The sequence below is a fragment of the Meleagris gallopavo genome, chromosome 1 (assembly GCF_000146605.3).
Source record: "Meleagris gallopavo isolate NT-WF06-2002-E0010 breed Aviagen turkey brand Nicholas breeding stock chromosome 1, Turkey_5.1, whole genome shotgun sequence".
NCBI lineage: Eukaryota > Metazoa > Chordata > Aves > Galliformes > Phasianidae > Meleagris > Meleagris gallopavo.
In genome coordinates, this window is record NC_015011.2 from 17,416,631 (window position 1) to 17,437,276 (window position 20,646).

The window sequence follows — 20,646 nt, forward strand, 5'->3', positions numbered from 1 at the left end:
TACAGTTCTCATAAATCCTTGCAGATGACCTCCTCGTAAAATCAAAGCCAAAATTCCTTTCCATTTTCACATGCAGCTGTGCAGTTGTGTTCTACTTTTTGTCTTAAGTGGAAAATGTATTATATTGGAAAATATATTATAGCTATAAGTACTTCCAGGTTTAACACAAGCATCTGTCATTTATTATTTGCCATATCATTGTTTTTCAACATTTGATATGATTTACTGAGAATATATTATTTTATCTAATGGATTTCCTTTTTCTTTTATTTGCATTACAAATGTCTCTGAAGACAAACTTTTTTATTTCAGTGAGTTTTGTAGGCACATAATTTGTTCAAAAAGATAAAATATGTTAATACAGTCACTTTTGATTTCAGCAAGTAATAATGAAGTGTTTCTTGCTGCTACCTAAACAGCAATTCAAGGAAGAAGATACAGAGCATTATCTGCATCATTGCATTATAACTCGGAGTAAAATATTGCTTGAACACTATATCCCTAAGTCATCCTAAGTACTAGTGTGGCTCTTTCTCCTTCCTTAACTCCTTCCGAGGTCATAGAAATCAAACATAAAAGGAACTTTCGCTGGACAGTCAGAAAGTTTCCCTCTTTCGTATTACTGAGCATACTGTTGACAGGAATATTATGAATTCATGGTTGTTTTCTTTCTCAAGATACGCAACATGTCTCTGAAACTAGGACCATAACATTTATTAATGCCAAACCTCTGCATCATTCTTGCCAGATGAGTACATCTCTATGATTTAAGTATCTATAGATGAAACTAAGCTGTCAGCTGGTTCCTTCTGGAATTGTGCAAATATTTGTAGTTAAATAGCCTTCTTCACTCTACTACCCCAATGCATGGAGCTACCTTGATTGATGTGTGCTTAAGGTGAGTACTGTAGAAGCTCTTACAAGGAGAAAGAGTGGGGCACACTTCTACCTGAACTTTGTAAGTCTTGCTAAAATATCTGTATTTCTGTTTCTCATATTAATTATGAAGGGGCAGCACAACACAGCAGATGCTTAAGAGAGCAATATCATACAAAACAAGAACACTAGAGATTATTCATAGCCAAAAATACCAATAAGAAAAAAACATTTTCCTGTTGCTTACTTGAAAACAGTCAAGGGCTTTGCAACTTTCTGGCCTATGTTTCCCTATTTCAGTGAGTCCTGGAATAATAAATTCCCATGGAAAATAATTGTGCAGGTACTTTTGCACCACTCTGGGCAACACAACACACAAAGGATATATAAAAATGCTCCCAAGCAATATTCTTTAGTAAGGGTTTCATTACGCTTTATTGTCTCTCTTCCTCCCAAATTTCCTATAGATCCATTATCTCATGAAATTTCAGGCACAAGGGGATTGCATCCGTACTTGAGATTTTGAACGTTCACTAATGCAATACCTACTAATGAGGATTAAACATTCAAATTGTTTTTCAAAATTATCCAAACTTCAAATAAATTTTAATATTTTAATTTCATGTCATGCAATGTTTGTTCTCTGAAATTAATTTACCAATACATAAACACCTGGCAATATTTGACTTGTACAACAATTATGTGAAGCTCTTAAGAAAGGTAGGGGCATAAGGACGTCATAACGTATCATTTTACAAGCAAAAAAGTTATTCTAATATGTCAAGACATCCTAGAGTATGCTATTACTTGTTAATTGAGTTTCATAGAATCATAGAATCATAAGGTTGGAAACAACCTATACTCTACTATATATCTAGTCCAACTGTCTTCTCATTACCATTGCTACCAGAAGCACTAAACCATATCTTGTAGCTCCTCATCCAGATGCCTCTTGAACACTGCCAGGGACAGCAACTCCACCACCTCCCTGGGCAGCCATTCCAGTGCCTGACCACGTTCCTCACGTCTAACCTAAACCTCCTCTGGTACAACTTGCATCCATTTCCCCGGGTCCTGTTTGTTACCCGGTTGAAGAGGCCAAACCCCTCTTCACTACAACCTCCCTTCAGGAAGTCATAGAGTGCAGTGAGGTCTCCCCTGAGCCTCCTCTTCTCCAGACTAAACAATCCCAGCTCCCTCAGCCGCTCCTCATAAGACCTGTGCTCCAGACCCCTCACCAGTTCTGTTGCCCTTCTCTGGACACACTCAAGGGCCTCAATGTCTTTCCTGTAGTGAGGAGCCCAAAATTGAACACAATACTAGAGGTGCAGCCTCACCAGTGCTGAGTAGAGGGGGATGATCGCCTCCCTGCTCCTGCTGGCCACACTATTTCTAATGCAGGCCAGATGCCATTGGCCCTCTTGGCCACCTGGGCACATTGTTGGCTCATGTTCAACTGAGCATCAACCAACACCCCCAGGTCCTTCTCCTCTTCACAATTATAGTTTCTTTGGGTACACTCTATTACTGTAAGTACCAGTGTCTTAAAATTTAAGAACATACTGTGATTCAAAAAAGGGAGCTTTGAACACAGTGAAGATTCTAGAAGTGCATATTGAACCGTAATGTTTCATTAGCTCATGAAAAGTGATAACTCATTACTTCTAAGCTATTCTCACAACCGCTCTGTACTGCTAACATCTTCTGAGTGAATTTTAGTAACTGATACAAGATCTGATATTGAGAACATAACATAAACTTTACATAAGACTTCAGAATTTATGCCCTTAGTTTCTTAAACGCAATTTCGGAGGAATAGGAAACAACACTGGAAAAATAATCTGCATTTTTTCTCTGTGTGTTGTCTTCAATTTCTCTACAAAATGTTAGCATCACTTTACTCCCCTCTGAGATTTAAATGTACAGAAAGTCAAAACAAAACAAAGCTTCCTATGTGCAGACCGTAAGTCTGACGTTTCAAACAGTTATATGGCTTTGTTTTCAGGACATTCATTTAAAGCTTTCTTGTGCAGACACAAAACCAAATGTAATCAAAGTCTTATTATGGAAGGGATTCATATCTTTCTTGGGATAATCATTAGAAATAAAAGGAAAGATAAGTAAGGATAATGGGTTTCCCTTCTATTCAGGGGATCACTACAGCATCAGCCTTCCTGATTCTGAATGTACTGATTATTTTTTACTCATACACAGCGCAGTTATTCTGTGAAGGAAATGGTAAACAAAACCCTTCACTTACAACTATCTTTTCCTTGGTTTTCACTTGCCATTCGTTCTGATGACCAAAACACCTAGCATGACTAATACAGAGCTTATTCAAGCAGGCACAATGTATGTAAATTGTGGCTGGTGACTGATGGACTGACTAGTCAAACATTTAAAATTAAAATCCCTTCTCCGTGTTTAAATTTTATTTATTTAAGAGCAAGATCAAGCAGAGACTGTAGAATACTAATACCGAACAGTTAGTCAGGAAGTCACGTTATTTAATCTGCTCTTCAAATTCCACCCTATGCTTTGGAGCCTTGTAAATACTTGCTTGAGTAGTCCTAAATCATAAAAGCCATCTATTTAAGATATACTGAGAGAGATTTCCTGATTAAAGTGTACGCACAGACATTAGCAGAGTATATTGTTGGAGGGCCTTTTGAAGCAAAATGCTTGTTGATGTTAGCTGTTGCATTTATTAGCATAGACCACTTTCCCATAAACAGGAAGGTAGCTTGAATAAACTGAAGATTTGGCTTCTGATATATAATGTCCCATGTGATTTAGCCTTAGCAGAGGGAGATGAGTTCCAGCCTTGGTGAAATTAGATACTTGAGTTGCCAGTCATGTAAACTGTCCAAATTTTCTCTATGAGGCTAAAGATTACTTTCTATCCAGGAGTCCTTGAGTGATGACAGCAAAAGACATGAGCTTTTGATTACCTTCTTTATTCAGTGAACACATGCAAGCAAGATAATAACTTATAAATAATGAATGGATTTTAAACTGAGGAGGTATCCCCCCCAATACAGTAACAACGACTGTCTGTTACTGTGTGTAAAACTCTTCAGCTTATCTGCAGCTTTCTGTAGAGACTACAAAACACACCAAAATAACTTTATTTCAAGCATCTGTCATTTTCTAAGAATACTGAAAGGAAAAAGTGTATTCCAAATCTCACTCATGCTAACATGATATATCAGTTTCATTTCAATTGAACTATATTGCTGTATCAGGTTTTATGAGCAAAATATTATTCTAACTATTCCAAGATAAACAAAGCATGAAGAAAGAAGCTAATGAGGTTACACTGATTTTATATCAGTACATCTGGCAGAAAAAAAAAAAAAAAAAAAAACACACCTTGGCCCATGGGTTATTTTTTATGCTTAATTTATTTTAGTTACTTCTCCTTTAAATTACCTTATTTCTCTCTCTTTAAAAATAGGAAAAAATACCTGTTGATTCTGTATAACATCTATAGACGGAATGCATTTGAGATATTTTAAAGACATAATATGACTTTATGCAATGAATTTCACTTGTTATTTAGTTACATTTCTTTTTATTTGCAATAAATAAATAAATAAATTCTATTTTTCTTCTCATTTTAGTGTGTATCTCTCCATAAAAACCTTTAGTAAGAATACTGATAGATTTGTAAGTAGGCAGCAAAATCTCTGTCTTTGTTATTACTTTCCTCCAGTACGGGTGTTTGGGTTTCCTTATTAAAAAATTTACATGTCAGCCTAATCGATTCATACTCAGAAATGAAAAATGAATCTGAAATAGAGATAGACCAGTAGTACCTACAATGAACACACTGCTGTCTCCTAGATTGCAAACTTATTTACTAAAAGATTCAGAGCAAACATATTGTTTAAGTTCTTCAACTTTGTAAATAAACCAGTTGGTAGCAATGACTTATGTTTCTTATGGCAAACTTCTGGCTTTTTACGGCAAACATCCATTTTGTTATTCTATATCCATCTATTGCAATATGGACTAGCTTGTGGAAGAATATTTGTATTTGTAAAGCTTGACATTTGTAAACATAAATTATAAAGAATACAAATCTTGTTGTTAGAAATCAGCTGAGTTCAAGTGTAACCGCAAATCTGTGTTTCTTCACTGTTTTCTGAAGTTCATATTACAGCTGGAATAGCTGAATTTAGTGATCTTGGTGTAACCTATAAATCCAATTTGTTTTTATGAAGTCTCTCTCTTAATTTAGAATAACCAAGAAATATTTTTAAGACTAGAGCAAGCTCTAGTTTGAGGAGGAACATCTTACAAGTCCAGATCACCAATACAGTTCTATGGGTCCAGCTCCTGAAAGTCTTCTTCTTTAACGTAGGCAGTTGATTCTTGTAAAGAAAGCATCTATAGACTAGGCAGTAATCTGCCTATGACCCTGCAGTATACACTTTCTTCTTCATGGACCTATCTCACTTTTACATATGATGATTAGCACCTTACTCCTTTAACAATTCCATTACCCTTTTTTTCCCAGTAAATGTTGCTCAGCAATAACTTTTCAAAGCAATGTTGTGTGAAAAGAAGATGACTCAGACATTATTTTTTTTAGATCATATTGACTTTTCATTTTCCTCATAACAATATATTATGAAAGCAAACAGCGACAACAAACCATATGGTATGCTGCACATTCATCACTCATGTTTATATATAGGTTTTTCTAGGAAAAAAGGATCATGCAGAAACAGGCTAATTTCAGACTTTTCAAGGGGAGCATAAATAATATTATATTTAAATTCTTTCAACAATTTAGACTAAGCTCAAAAATTCTTAAATAAATACATCTCTTAGAGTTTAACTGTGAAAGCAGCTTAAGTTATCTTACAACAAATCAGAACTTCTCTGACATCATTTAAAACAAACAAAAAAAAACTAACAACGCAACAGCTTCAGTACCTTCCAAGTGTAAAGAAATATTTCATATTACAGAGTCTTTGTAGATTTTTCTTTGTTCTTTCTCAGCACTGCTGTCTACAATCAGTGTATAATGGCATTAACATTAACAGTAAACAAGTCATTTTTCATTCCAAGTAATGCAATATTTGGCAGTACTCCCAAAAATTTCTTTTCCCCTTTATTTTCCCTTTTCTCCACCATAGTGGTGATGGGCTGATTATTTGTTTACACAAGATGAAAGAGTCAATAACTGAGTTTTCAAATCTGCAAGCACAGACATTTGTCATTTAAATAGGAAGTTCTGTGCCTGCAGCAGAACTCAGTTTGATCTGCTAAGGAAAAAAATCCATTTGGTTAAATATGCTGCCGAGGATGTACATTGCCTCAGCAGAGGGTATAGATTAAGAAAAGATATACACTTTAGCTCATCTAAAAATATCAGAAAACATTATGATATATTTTTCAGCAAAATGCAGTCTATATTATATTTCAAGGGAAAACATTACAGAACTCGACATTAACATGAAGCAAACGCATCCTTCAAAATGAAACAGAATGGTCTTTTTTTTTTTTTATGAGCATATTGTCTTGAGTACTATATTTAAATGTAAGAAGATTCAGTGCTGTTTATGAAGGAGCCAGTAGTCTCCAGTTAAGAAAAACAGCTGTAGATTTGATTAGAATGATAAATGTTTTAGTGATGTATTGTAAATAAAGTAATGTGTTGGCTTAAACAGATTAAATGGTGCAACAGAGATCAAGTAAAGAAAATAATGCAACTCAAATCTAGGTCTTTCAGAACAATATAATTGCATTTTCATTTAAATTTTCCTCAAACTTAAGACCTTTTGTATAGCTTAGACCTAAGACACCTCCAATATGGACACCTTCTGAAAGTCAGAGTTAGTAGAAAATGTAGGCAGTGTAATATCTGAATGAAATTCACAGCGTTACAATATTTATTTAGATTTTCCATCATTTCCATGGAAGTTTAGATTTGAAAGGTATCCCAAAGGATCAACAGGCTGGGCTGAGAGACACATAAAATCAGCACACTCAAGATACCTCTAAATAAAGCTAATTAAAAATAAATAAATAGGAATGAAAATTCTTAATGCTGTGTTCTGAAGTGGATTTTCCACATCTTCCACCACCTGACAATCACAGTACCTTAAACCACTTCATTAGTTTGTGTTTTACATCGGGACTTTTTTTCTTGTTTGATGGAAAAGACTCAACAGAATAGACAATATTCCTTTCTTACCAGTGGGAAAAAAAAATCTGTCTCAGGAAAAGGAGGTAACTGATTCTGGATCTCACTCCAATATATATTCTAAAAAACTTTCCAGAACTTTCCAGAAGAGGAGTCTCGCCTATTAAACAATTAGTTAATTAGAGACATAGTTTGCCACTGTCCTTTGAGTATACTAAAAACGTATGCAGATGTTTTAAATATTCCATGTGTAACAAGCACTTTGGGGACTAAGGAAGAATGTGATGAGTTATTTGGGCATTAACTGAGTGTAGAGTTCATCAGGATACTCAAGATGAAGAAAGTTCTGGATAGTGAAAGTTGTGACTTCCTTTGCTTACTGAAATATAAAGCAAAAAATGAGCGCTGTCTACAGATTTTTGACATTTTGCCTTAGAATCTGGAACAGGTTTTTCTGATAGCAATTTGAAATACGGTGCCTAAGTCAATTTAAAGGTTGGACCTAAGATATTATGTTTCTATAACAAAGTCAATCAAAGTGACAATTGAACTTTTATATCCAGAGAACATGAATTGATGTTTCAGTTCTCTAAATACTAAATATGTGGGAATAAAATAAGTAAATAAATAGTATAAGAAAATCCATAAGGCTACGCCAGCAAATATCTATTTTGTTCAGTTTTGAGATGTTAGAAATAAACAAAGCTTAAAGAGAACAGGAAGTGACAACTGATGTCTTTGGCTTAAGTGGTAGTATTTTGCTGAAGTGTCATAATTGTTCAAAGCTGCATATCAATCAGAAAGGTCTATAATAGAATATTTTGTTGGACTCACAGTCATACTCCCAAAGATTATTATGAGAATTCATACAGCTTCCTGGCCTTAGTCCTGTAGAACTCACTATTGATCCAGAGGTGAAAAATAATGGATTGAGAAGAATAGACCGTGGATTTCAGTAATAACTAAGGTGGTTATATTGATTCACCTCCAACCTGTACATGTAAACAACAAAGTCCATAATAGTTACAGGCTAAGTAATGAATACCACTGAGATTGCTTCTGCAAAATTTAAGTGAATCCAGAACAGATAACAAATGTTTCCATCTCTGGTGGTAAGTATATTCTAAACACAAATTCTGATTAAGGAATCAGAGGATAGTTTCATCTTACATTTCTGCTATTTAGAGTCTGGACACGATCATGGAAACCTTAAAAATGTTCTGCTTATGTTGTAAACAAGCTACACCCTGTGCTTAGCTCTTCAGAATAACATAAAGACGCATTTGAGAAAATGAAGCAAGATCTTCTCTTCCCTACAAGTGCAAACACTGGACGTTGAAATTCATTTCAAATGAACAGCTGAGATACTGAGTTTTCCTCGTCATTTAGAAATGCAGCATTGGAACATCTTCACAGTCATCTTTATGTTTTTCCTGGAAGTATATGTTCTGGCAGAAAGTATGTATTTAAAAAACATGGGTATGTTGACTTTGTTTTATTTTAAGAAATTGGAAAATATTTTTAAAAAGGTTTGTTGTAGTAGGGAGAAAAATCTTCTAGCTGACCATCCAGTTGATTAACATGGTATTTAACTACAAAAAAAAAAAAAGAGAGAATAAGAACAAATAATCAGTCAGCATCAGCTTAGAATCAAGACATCAAGAAGAAAATTCACTAAATCACTATTATACATCAAAAGAAAACAGTATTTTATTTCCCATATATCTCTGCCAAAACATTGGCTTCTAAACAAGGAGAATTTCAGCACATAAATTGCTCAATTCTGAGCATAGATTCAATCTAACTGAAATCCATCTGGTAGAATCATATGATTACAATGTCAAAACCACAAATTATAACCTGCTTAGAAAAGATCAGATAGGTAAAATGGGAAACAAAAGAAATGGCAGTCCTTATCTCTATCTCATTGACAAATTAGTTCCAAATAGTCTTAAATATTTACAGAATAGTAACCGAATGGATAAAAACAATGCTGTACTAAAGAAGATGTGTACTAAAGATCACAACATCCTATCGGGAAGAAGATGTATGCATTAAGTACTGTCTATAGGAAAACAAATACAACAAAAACCTCCACAAGTAACAGTGTGAAGAGGATCTTCAGTTCATGCTAAAAGCCTGAGATTGCTGGTACACAATTTTTTTTTTGCAATTTGTAAACACTTACATAAACCAACTGCTACATCGAAGGAGAAAGTAGGATCTATGTGTTCTGTAACTACTGAATCTTACTCTAATTCTTTTTCCAAGAAATAAAGAGGAGCAGATGACAGAACTTAAAGTTCATGGTTGATTGGAATTAAGTTGTCATGACTTTTCTACATTTGCCAGATACAGAAGAAAATTAAATCCCAAGTGGCAATATATGCACATTTTATGCTTTACAGATGCCAGTTTCACAAAGTAGAAAGCAATTATGTGCCAGATATACTGAAAGAGAGTCTAAACGCCACAATATGATCAATATTTGGGAGCTGCTTATCAAGATTTTACAAGATTCCCTATCAGCTCCACCTGTTGTTAAAACTACCCTTGCCTTGCAGGCAAAGAGAAAGCAACAGTTAAAAAAAAACAGTGAAGAAAAATGGATAATACATAGAATAAATTATAAGCTAAAAGTTGCAGAAAGCTCTTAAAGAAAAAGAGGGAAATGCATGACCACTGGATCTGGAGAAAATAACTAAAATTTTTAATAAGTCATTAACAGTGGCTAATTATCAGATAAAAATAATACAAAATACAATAATATTATTCAATCGATATTTCCGTTCTGTAGTTAAGGAAAAGACAGATTGTATATATATACATATGTATTTATTATGATTTGGGAGTAGTTTGCATAAGGGCAGTAATTCAGGACTTGTTGAACAGCAAACGTTGAAGTGAGACATCTTTTAACAAACAAATCTGGATAAGTTTGATATATAAATCAGCAATGTTTGAATGCTGCATTAGGCAAAATATTGCCAGCAAGTCAAGGGAGATGGTTCTTCCAATCTAACTGGCATCGGTGAGGCCACAGCTGGAGTTGTGTGTGCAGTTCTAGGTGCTCCAAAACATAAGAGACATGATCATACTGGAAAGAGTCCAATGCGGGATCACAGGGAAGATTAAGGGACTGGTGCAACTCCCCTGTGAGGAGATGCTGAGAGAGATGGCATTGTCCAGTTCAGAGAAAAGGAGACTAGCAGTGAATATCATAAATGCATATGAATACTCAAAGGAAGGGAGAATTGAAGACAGAGACAAGCTTTTTGGAGTGTTGCTCACGGACAGGTCAAGAGGCAATGGGCACAGTCTGGAACAGAAGAGGATCCATTTAAACATCAGGAAGCCTTTCAAGATTGTGTGGATCATGGGTTGCCCAGAGAGACTGTAGAGTCTCTTCCTTGGAGATCTTCAAAAGGTGCCCAGACATGGTCATTTGTTCCCTGATCTAAGTTGCCTGTTTCAGCAGGGAATTTGGATGAGATGGCCTCCAGGAGTTCATTCTAACCTTAATCATTTTATCATTCTCTGATTCTGTAAGAGCATTTAAATGATTGGCTGATGTTTGGACAATTAATGATGTATTTTCAGATATAAACCTTTGATAATACTGTACAGATTTCATTCATAAGTGAAAGAAATACTGAATTTGAAACACATCATTTATCTCCACTTTATAAAGTGAAAAATCTGTGTACTTTTAAAAAATAAAATTGCAAACAATAATCTCCTTATATTTTGTTCATATCCTTCAGTTTATACTTTAGCACACCTAAAATCAGTCATTAACTGAGTCATAATTGCTTCAGTAGGAACAATGGCTTAAAGGCAAGAAGGAGCACTAAGATAATTATAAAGAACAAATTCCATCAAAATCATTTTTTGGTGAGCAAGAAACAGATATTCTTTTTATATTTTTAAAGATATTCATCAATAACATTTGTGTAAAAAAGCATAAATAGTTTTGCAGTCTTCAATCTCAATCTTCAGTCTCAGTCTTCAAAATCAAATATAATCCTAGGCAATCACTAACTTCAGCATATACACGTACATATAATCCTATTCAAATATGCGTAAGTATATTTTCCTGTCCTATTTAATTCAGGGAGGGCAGTATTTCTCGGCATTTTGAATGTTTCCTGACCTAAACATTAAATTCATTGAATTTACTCTGAGAGAAACCTGTAGGTTCCATTTGATTGCTTACACTGAAATTATTATTTTTAAAGATACTGGTCTTACACTGTGCAACATATGACCTTTGCCGATTTTGACAGATTGCCTACCATGTTAAGGACTCTACTGTAACTCATTTTAAAATATAAACGTTCATCTTTTACATTTGTTATGCACTACTGCTAATTTGTACTCACATTTTACATGTCCAGTATTTTAATGGTAGAAATAATAAAAAAAAAAGTTCTGTTTATTCTTTATTTATAAGATGCTTTCAACATGGGAATTACTCTACTGGTGCAAATAATGTTACAGTAAGAGAATTCTTCTTTCATAATTTTATTGCGAGAGTTGGCAGAAGTGCTTGCCAAGCCACTTTCCATCATTTATCAGTAGTCCTTTTCAACCAATAGGGTCTCAGACAACTGGAAACTTGTTAATGTGACACTCATCTACAAGAATTGAAAGGACAATCCAGGGAACAACAGGCCTGTCAGTTTGTCCTCGGTGCTATGGAAGGTTATGGAGCAGATAATCTTGAGTGTAATCACACAGCATGTGCAGGACAACCAGGGGACCAGGCCCAGACAGCATGAGTTCATGAAAGACAGGTTCTGGTTGACCAACCTGATCTTCTATGACCAGGTGAACCACCTGGTGGATGAAAGGATGTGGATGTGATCTACCTAGACTTTAGTAAAGCCTCTGACACTGCCTTCCACAGCATTCTGGAGAAGCTGGCAGCTCACAGCTTGGATAGGAGCATTCTTCTCTGGGTAAAAAATTAGCTGAATGTACTGGCACAAAGAGCAGAGGCAAATGGGGTTAAATCCAGCTGATGACTGGAAACAAGTGCTGTTCCCCAAGGGTAGATATGGGAGCCCACCTTGTTTAATATATTTATTCATGATCTGAGCAAAAGGATTGAGTGCACTCTCTGCAGATGACACCAAATCATCTGAGCTCTGCAATCACCTGAAAGGAAATTGTAGTGAGGTGGGTGTCAGCCCCTTTTCCTGGGTAACTAGAGATAGGAAGAGAGGGAACGGCCTCAAGTGGCTCCAGGAGTAGTTCAGGTTTCATATTAGGAAAAATTTCTTCTTAGAAAGAGTGGTGAGTCATTGAAAAGGCTGCCCAGGGAGGTGGTGAAGTATCTGGAGGTATTCAAGAAATGTGTGGTTGTGGCACTTTGAGGCATAATTTAATGGGCATGGTTCTAATGGGTTCATAGTTGGATTTGATGATCTTAGTGGTCCAACCTTTATGATTCTGAGATTCTATGATTCTATGCAATTATTTTTGATGTCATGAAATATCAAACTGTAATGCACAGCTGAGTGAATGCAGTGATATCCCTGGTAAGAACCAGTAGCTAATTTCACTTTTTGAAAGGAACATTTAGCTAGATTTTATTTCAACTTCAGCTTTCTACTTTTTAAAATCTTAATTCTCTTTTTTTCACCTGTTTTCCTGAACTAATTAAAAAATTATTTCATATATTCACTGTGTCAGTTGCCTAATTCAGAGACATTGCCCCAGTGAACATATCATATACATCACATTTTGTAGGCTGTGGAAAAAATAATAGCTGTTGCTCTTGAATGAGACCAGAGCACCACAGATAGCTTATGCACCTTCTGCTGACATTTATTTCTTCTTATCTTGGTATTTTCTTGGTAGGTACATGTGAGAGAATGTTTCTTGTAGACTATAATGAGTAAGCCTGGGTAGACTTACATATGTTTGCACTGCTACCCAGAACTACTAAAAATACACACATATTTATTACTGTTGCTGAGTTCCAAACATACCACAACGTCTCTCACTACTTTGAAGAATCTCACAGAGACATGAAGAGTTCCAACCTTCACACAATTATTAAAAATCAAAACCAAACTGAGAAGAAAATTAATGATTTTAATGTAGTTAGCCCAGTGGGCTTCAAAATGTGGAATAAAGGTACGGCAGCCTTTAATTACAAAGATGATGAGCTCCACAATTTCAAATTCTGCTGATTTATTATTATGCCTAAGGTCTTCATAGATCTTTTGTGACTAGTTAAAGGTACTCATAAAATATCACAGATCAAGTAAAAAAAATTCAGATAATTTCAGTCAGAAATGGAAATGAGATGTGGGACGTTGATGTAGAAGAACAGTCATTCTGCCAAAAGGATCACAGAATAAGAAATATGCCATATTAGGTTCTGCTTTAGGTAAGTTTCAGTATAGCTTTGTCATTTTAAAATGTATCTGCATTTTTCACTGAATTAAGGTGTATCTATTTTGTTATTGCAGTGCGATTTGGACATAGCTGAGCCCCAGTGGCTGTTTAACATTAAGACACTTGTGCACTTAATCTTGGTCTTTGTCTTCTCTAAGCATGCAGGTGGCATTTCTGGGGACAGAAGGGCTTAGATTTAACTTTCTTTATAAAACAGTGTATTGAATTCTTGTCTAACTGGCAGGACTTGAACAAGAGAAATGGAGAACCTACTACTACTATCACCCCTGCAGGCAGACATTGCTGTGGGGGCTCGAGAAGTAAATTTCATTTACTTCAGTAGATAAAAGTCTGAGATGAAGTGCCTTCTGTTTAAATGTGTTTGTTTTACAAGCTGAAAGTCCCTTCATTTGACTTTATCATAAAACATTAAATTTTTCTCCAGTGAAAGGTAAGGTAGAAACTAGTATCTGATTGTAGAACCCAAGCAGATGGAGATGCTGTGCACCAGCCTGAAGAACACATCTGAGAGCATACTGGAACTTGCTTATAAACCTAGATTGTGGGGACTATCTTGGGCAGAGTGACCATGGAATTGCAGAATTCTCTATTGGAGATGTCAAAAGAGTGATCAGTAAAACTACTTTCTTGAACTTCCAGAGGGCGGACTTTGATTTGTTCAGGGCACTTGTAGCACAGGTCCCTTCAGAGTCACTTCTCAAGAGAAAGGGGTCCAGGAAACCTGAACACTCCTCAAGATGGAAATCTTAAAGAACAGGCTGTCCCTTAGTGCCATAAGGTGAGCCATAGGGGAAGACGACCGGTGTGGATGAGCCGGGAACTACTGTTGAGACTCCAGGAGAAAAAGAGTCTATGTCCTCTGGAAGAAGGGACAGGCTATTTGGAGATATTACAAGGCAGTAGCTAAGGTATGCAGGGAGGAAGTTAGGAAGGCAAAAAGCCCAACTTGAACTCAGATTGGCCACTGCAGTAAAAGACAATAAATAATCCTTTTATAAATATATCAATGGCAAAAGAAGAAATAAGGATAATTCTCATCCTATACTTGATGCATCAGGGAATGTGTCCACTGAGGACAAGGAGAAGGCTGAGGTCCTCAATGCCTTCTTTACATCTGCCTTTAATAGCCAGATCAGTTATCCTCTGGGCTTTTTATGCCCTGATCTGGAAGTCTGGGATGCTACTCAGAATGTACCCCCAGCGATTCAGGTGGAGACAGTCGGAGAGCTTCTCCTCAATCTGGACTGCCACAAGTCCATGGGACCAGATGGCTACACCCTAGGGTGCTGAGAGAGCTGGTGGGAGTGATTGCTGAGCCACTCTCGGCCATCTATCAGTGTTCCTGGTTAACTGGAGAGGTCCCAGAGGATTGGGGGCTTGCTGATGTGACTCCCATCTTCAAGAAGAGCCGTAAGGAGGATCCGGGGAACTATAGGCCTGTTAGGCTGAGCTCAATAACGAGGAAAGTAATGGAGCAAATCATCTTGGGTGAGATCGCATGGCATGTGCATGGTGTCCAGGGAATCAGGCCTAGCCAGCTTGGGTTCATGAAAGGCAGGTCGTGTTTGACCAACCTTATCTCCTTCTATGACTGGGTGACCAGACTGGTAGATGAGGGAAGGGCTGTTGATGCAGTCTACCTAGACTTCAGCAAAGCCTTTTACACAGTTTCTCACAGGCTTCTTCTGGGGAAACTGGCTGCCTGCAGCCTAGACAGGTATACCCTTCTTTGAGTAATGAACTGGCTAGAGTGCCATGCCCAACAGGTAGTGGTTAATGGATTTTAAGTCCAGCTGGTGACCTGTTTCAAGTGGTGTCCTCCAGGGGTCAGTACTGGGGCCCATCTTGTTTAATACCTTTATTGATGACCTAGATGAGGGGATTGAGTGCACCCTCAGTAAGTTTGCAGATGACACCAAGTTGGGAGGTGGTGTGGATCTGCCTGAGGGTAGGGAGGCCCTACAGAGGGATCTAGATAAGCTGGATCGTTGGGCTGAGATGAATGGGATGATGTTCAACAAGGCCAAGTGTCGGGTCTTGCACTCTGGCCACAGCAACCCCATGCAGCGTTATAGACTTGGGGCCGAGTGGCTGGATGATTGTGAAGAGGAAAGGGACCTGGGGGTGTTGGTTGATGCTCGGTTGAACATGAGCCAACAATGTGCCCAGGTGGCCAAGAGGGCCAATGGCATCTGGTCTGCATTAGAAATAGTGTGGCCAGCAGGAGCAGGGAAGTGATCATCTCCTTCTACTCAGCACTGGTGAGGCCGCACCTCGAGTATTGTGTTCAGTTTTGGGCTCCTCACTACAGGAAAGACATTGATGCCCTGGAGTGTGTCCAGAGAAGGGCAACAGAAACTGGTGAGGGGTCTGGAGCACAAGTCTTATGAGGAGCGGCTGAGGGAGCTGGGATTATTTAGTCTGGAGAAGAGGAGGCTCAGGGGAGACCTCATTGCACTCTACAACTTCCTGAAGGGAGATCGTAGTGAAGAGGGACGAGGAGCTGCAAGATATGGTTTAGTAGCCTGTGGTAGCAATGGTAATGGGAAGATGGTTGGACTAGATGATCTTATAGGTTGTTTCCAACCTTGTGATTCTATGATTCTATGATTTCCAATGTGACTAAATCTGGTGCGCCACCTTTCTTCAGAATTCATATATCTTGAACAAGACTTGAAAGTCCTTGTTACATTTCAAACAGAGTTTTGGATTCCAGCCAGCAGACATCACCTAAAGTCATCTAGCATAACTATTACAGAATCACAGAATCACAGAATCACAGAATTGTAGCAGTTGGAAGGGACCTCTAGAGATCATCGAGACCAACCCCCCTGCCAAAGCAGGTTCCCTACACCAGGTCGCACAGGTAGGCGTCCAGGCGAGACTTGAATATCTCCAGAGAAGGAGACTCCACAACCTCCCTGGGCAGCCTGTTCCAGTGCTCCGTCACCCTCACCGTGAAGAAGTTCTTACACACATTTGTGTGAAAGTTCCTATGCTGCAGCTTATGTCCGTTTCCCCTTGTCCTGTCTCCACGTACCACTGGCCTCAGCGCTATGGCCGCCACACCTCAGATATTTATAAACCTGGGTCAGGTCCCCTCTCAGTCGTCCTTTCTCAAGGCTAAACAGACCCAGTTCACTTAGCCTTTCTTCACAGGGGAGATGCTCCAGGCCCTTCACCATTTTTGTGGCCCTCCGACGACCCTCTGAGTATTAAAATATTAAGTATTTTACTGACATTTCTCAAGCCCTAAATTCTTGATAAATATACACATTCTCTAAAGATGATGTGTAAATGCCTCTTTGTGGCTAACCTTTACACTTGTTTGTCTTTATAGGACAAGTTTCACAGTTTTCCTCAACAAAAGTGAATCAAAGACACAAATTGACATTTCTTCTCATCACATATAGTCTGTAGCAAAACAAAATAAAATAATAAAGCACAAATCTATTCAAAATTATGAAGGGTCTGTCAGGGCCTTTACCTGGATTGACTTTCTTCCAGTTCCACTATAATCCTATAACATTACTGCACAGTGTACAGGGAAAGATTTGGTTATTCCTGAGTTTCAGAATACATACCGAAGTAGCTCAGTGTATGGGGAAGGAGCTTATTCAGAGAACATCATTTGAACAACTACATTAACAATTCAACTTCAAGCAATAATACAAGTTTTTAGTAAGCCTCCTGGATGTTCCACCTTACTATAAAGCTTTTTAGTTCAATAGGAGTTTTATTGTGCTCTAGACAAATTTCAGTAAGTAGAAACTAAATGAAAATTTCTCTCTGTGTAGACATCAAATACTCTCTACCGCCTAAAAAGAGCATAGGGATTAAACATTAATTGGTCCTTTGATTACATTTGAGGTATATGCATCGTGGGGATACTTCATAAAATGTACCAGAATAGATCTAGGCTGAACGGGAGTAAATTTTTGAACTGCATGTAGTGTAGCTGCCAGGGGCTTCAGCACCAATTGCTTTAACTACTGATCTTCTTACTTGCTCTAGAAACAAACTTACAACCATTTAGATTCTTGGATCCAAATTCCTGTGGAGGTATTATCATAGATCAGGGTCTTCAGGTAAATAGACGTCATTCGTGGAAACTGGGAAGGTGCTTTATCAGTTCAACTCTTTACAATTCACTTTTCAGGAGCAACCTGCCATAGATTAGGACTCTGCACCTTTTTCACCCTTCTTGCAACTTCATTAGCCATGAAAGGAAAATCTGTAGTGTAGAGGAAGCCCTAGATATTTCTTTGTGCATTGGGTTCTTGTGTGCACATTGCCAGTAGGCACTGAATGCTGTGATTGCCATTTAAACAAACACTTAAAGAGAATAACAAAGATGTGAACATATCAGTGCATATGCGTGGACACAGCAGTAAAGGAGTACATTCAGAAGTTTTGCTTAACAATATAAACACAGGTTTATGCTGTACTCTTGCATGGCCTAATTGTAATAATTAAAACTATTACAGTCAGAAGAAATAAAAATGAATTTAAAGTAAGAGTGGATAATTATTCACCTTCCAGAGACATCTCAAATGAGAGTTGATTCCAAAGAAACATTGTGTTAGATTACTTACCTTTTTTAAATCAATGCAACAGGTAGTACCCAATTATTTTGATTATAATCACAGCTAGAACCATTCAGAAACCTCTCAACCTTCTTGAGAAAGGTTAAAGTTATTAAAAAAAAGAACATTGCATGGATGTGCTCATTTTCCTGGACAAAGAGAACAATGTCTTCCCTTAATAAAGGAATCTTATTTTGCTAAGACTAATTTATCTACTTTCTTTGCAGAGAGAAAAGCACTCTCAAAATATTTGTTGTTTTGGTTGTTGTTTTTTAGGGTTTTTTTTTTGTTTGTTTGTTTTGAGGTTCTTCCCAATATATCTTCTTGGATTTGTTACCCTAAAGTATATTATAAGTTAGTTTTAGATTGGTTAGGTTTAGACAGGTAGTTTTAAACAGAATCAGTGGTAACATAATGTTGTAAGAATTACAAAATTTTGAACAGTTTAAGAGAGCCATTAAATCAGTTTGCTAATCCCACTGGGAAATTCCCTAGTTCAAATGGGAAGAAAAGGATAACATGAATTACATATAATGTGGTAAATATTCTTTCTCTGTTCTGATTGTTTGCTGTTACATGCAAAAAAATCATGAATGCATCATCTTCTAATTGCTAATCAGACCCACGCTGTTTTAATGAATTCATCTACTGAAGTTGTTCTGTCAATATTTAATTAATGTGGCTTAATATAATGACTGCTCTTGTTAACATCTGTTCATAGCAAATGAGGAATTCAGGTATTCTATAACACATCATTTTTCTTCACAGGAAAGGGGTATTTAAACACAATGTTTTCCTTTCCATAGCAAATATTATCTAAGACATCCAACAGTTTAATATACCGTCTACATTGAATGTAGCATAATGATATAGCAGCCTTAAAGTTGCAATGTTTGGGGCACTGGAAATGTGCTTTTGAATTGTTAGCTCAGATATTGTTTATCCCCAAATCTGTTCCAAGTTATGTAACAAGATTATATAACAAATAATTTATGATATGATGAAACATATTCCCCCCTTTTTTTTTCCCCCCAATAAAATGAGAATGCAAGTCTTTTTCAGTTTAGACATGATTCCTCAGTTTAAATGATTCTAATTAACCACCAAATAAAAGTAAACTTTCTACTGAGCCGAATACACTAATTGCGGGAATTCAGGTTAACAAGATGCTGATTTTAATTAATTTTGATATTTTTCTTCATTGCTTATATTTTAAAGAGCGATTATACAGTATTGCAGAACTTCATTACCTTCAAGAACTTCATACGTATATTTGCATATTGACCGTATTAATTCTCCACCATACAAATCTTGGCAAATCATCAGGAAAAAGCATCAGATGCACTTCATAAATGCAATTAATAGGATTTTATTACAGAATCACTGAATCACCAAGGCTGGAAAGGACCTACAAGATCAGCCAGTCCAATCATCATTACTCAAAAGATAAGTGACTGAAAGAAACTTAGGAAATGATAATGGTACAGTTTCATTAACAGTTTAACAGCTGAAGAACTTGTTACATTAAAACATCCAGCAGTAACTTCTACTCTGCTTAATAGAAACAGAAGGGTTTCAAAACAATAAATATGTATGTACTCTTATGTATATAATGGATTTTTATTAAACATATCACTAGTATTTAATGAAGTGACAGGACACATTAAAACTTATTTTTAAACTAATAAGACTTTATGGATCCTCTATTTGGAATTCATCCTCTCTCCAATCCCAGTTACTATAGTTCTTTGAATCTATTATTATTATTATTATTATTATTATTATTACTATGAAACTATTATTATTGCTGCTGTTGCTGTTATTGTTATTATTGATTAATGAAGAATCTAGTTTTGATTGCTATACTTTCTGTTAAGAATGTTTTCATATTGTTTTTATTATAGCATTTTTATTTTGAAGAACTGAGTCACAGTGCACAAATCATAGCAGAGCTGCAAACTCTTGATTTGGAGAGGGAGTAGAGAAAAATACACAAAAAAAAAGATCTCAAAAATCATTGGTTAGAAAAAAGATAGACACGGTGGTTTGGAAAATGTAGATGAGCTCAAAAGTTACTTTGTCACAACCTGATACATTTTTTATCTTGTTTTACTTTAAAGCAGACAACATAGTAGAAAACTATAAATTGATCATCTCTGAAATCCAGCTATAGTGTGACATGGCTGGTTCACAGCAATTTCTGTGGTTAGATTGTATTTTCTACACCAAAAGCCTTGCTCAGAAGTCTGGTCATGTACTCTGTTCACAAATGCTCTTAAATGATAATGAGAAGCGTTTGTATTCTATTCTGAAAGTGAATATCCTTTTTGATATTTTTGTACCAAGAAAAAAGTAAAAGACTTACTCCAAGATTCTAATGCTTATCCATCCATAAATTAAAAAAAGAAAAAGAGTCCTAAAAGTGTCTAAGGCTGATAGTGAGGGAAAGGGTGTATTTATTATTCTTGTGGCAAGAGTAATGTTGATTTTATAATTAAAAAAAAAAGTTAACTGTTCTTACTACTGTAAATTTATCAAATTCTACAAGTCATAACTCAGTTTTCTTTGGGGACAGTAAGACAAAACATAAGTTCAGAA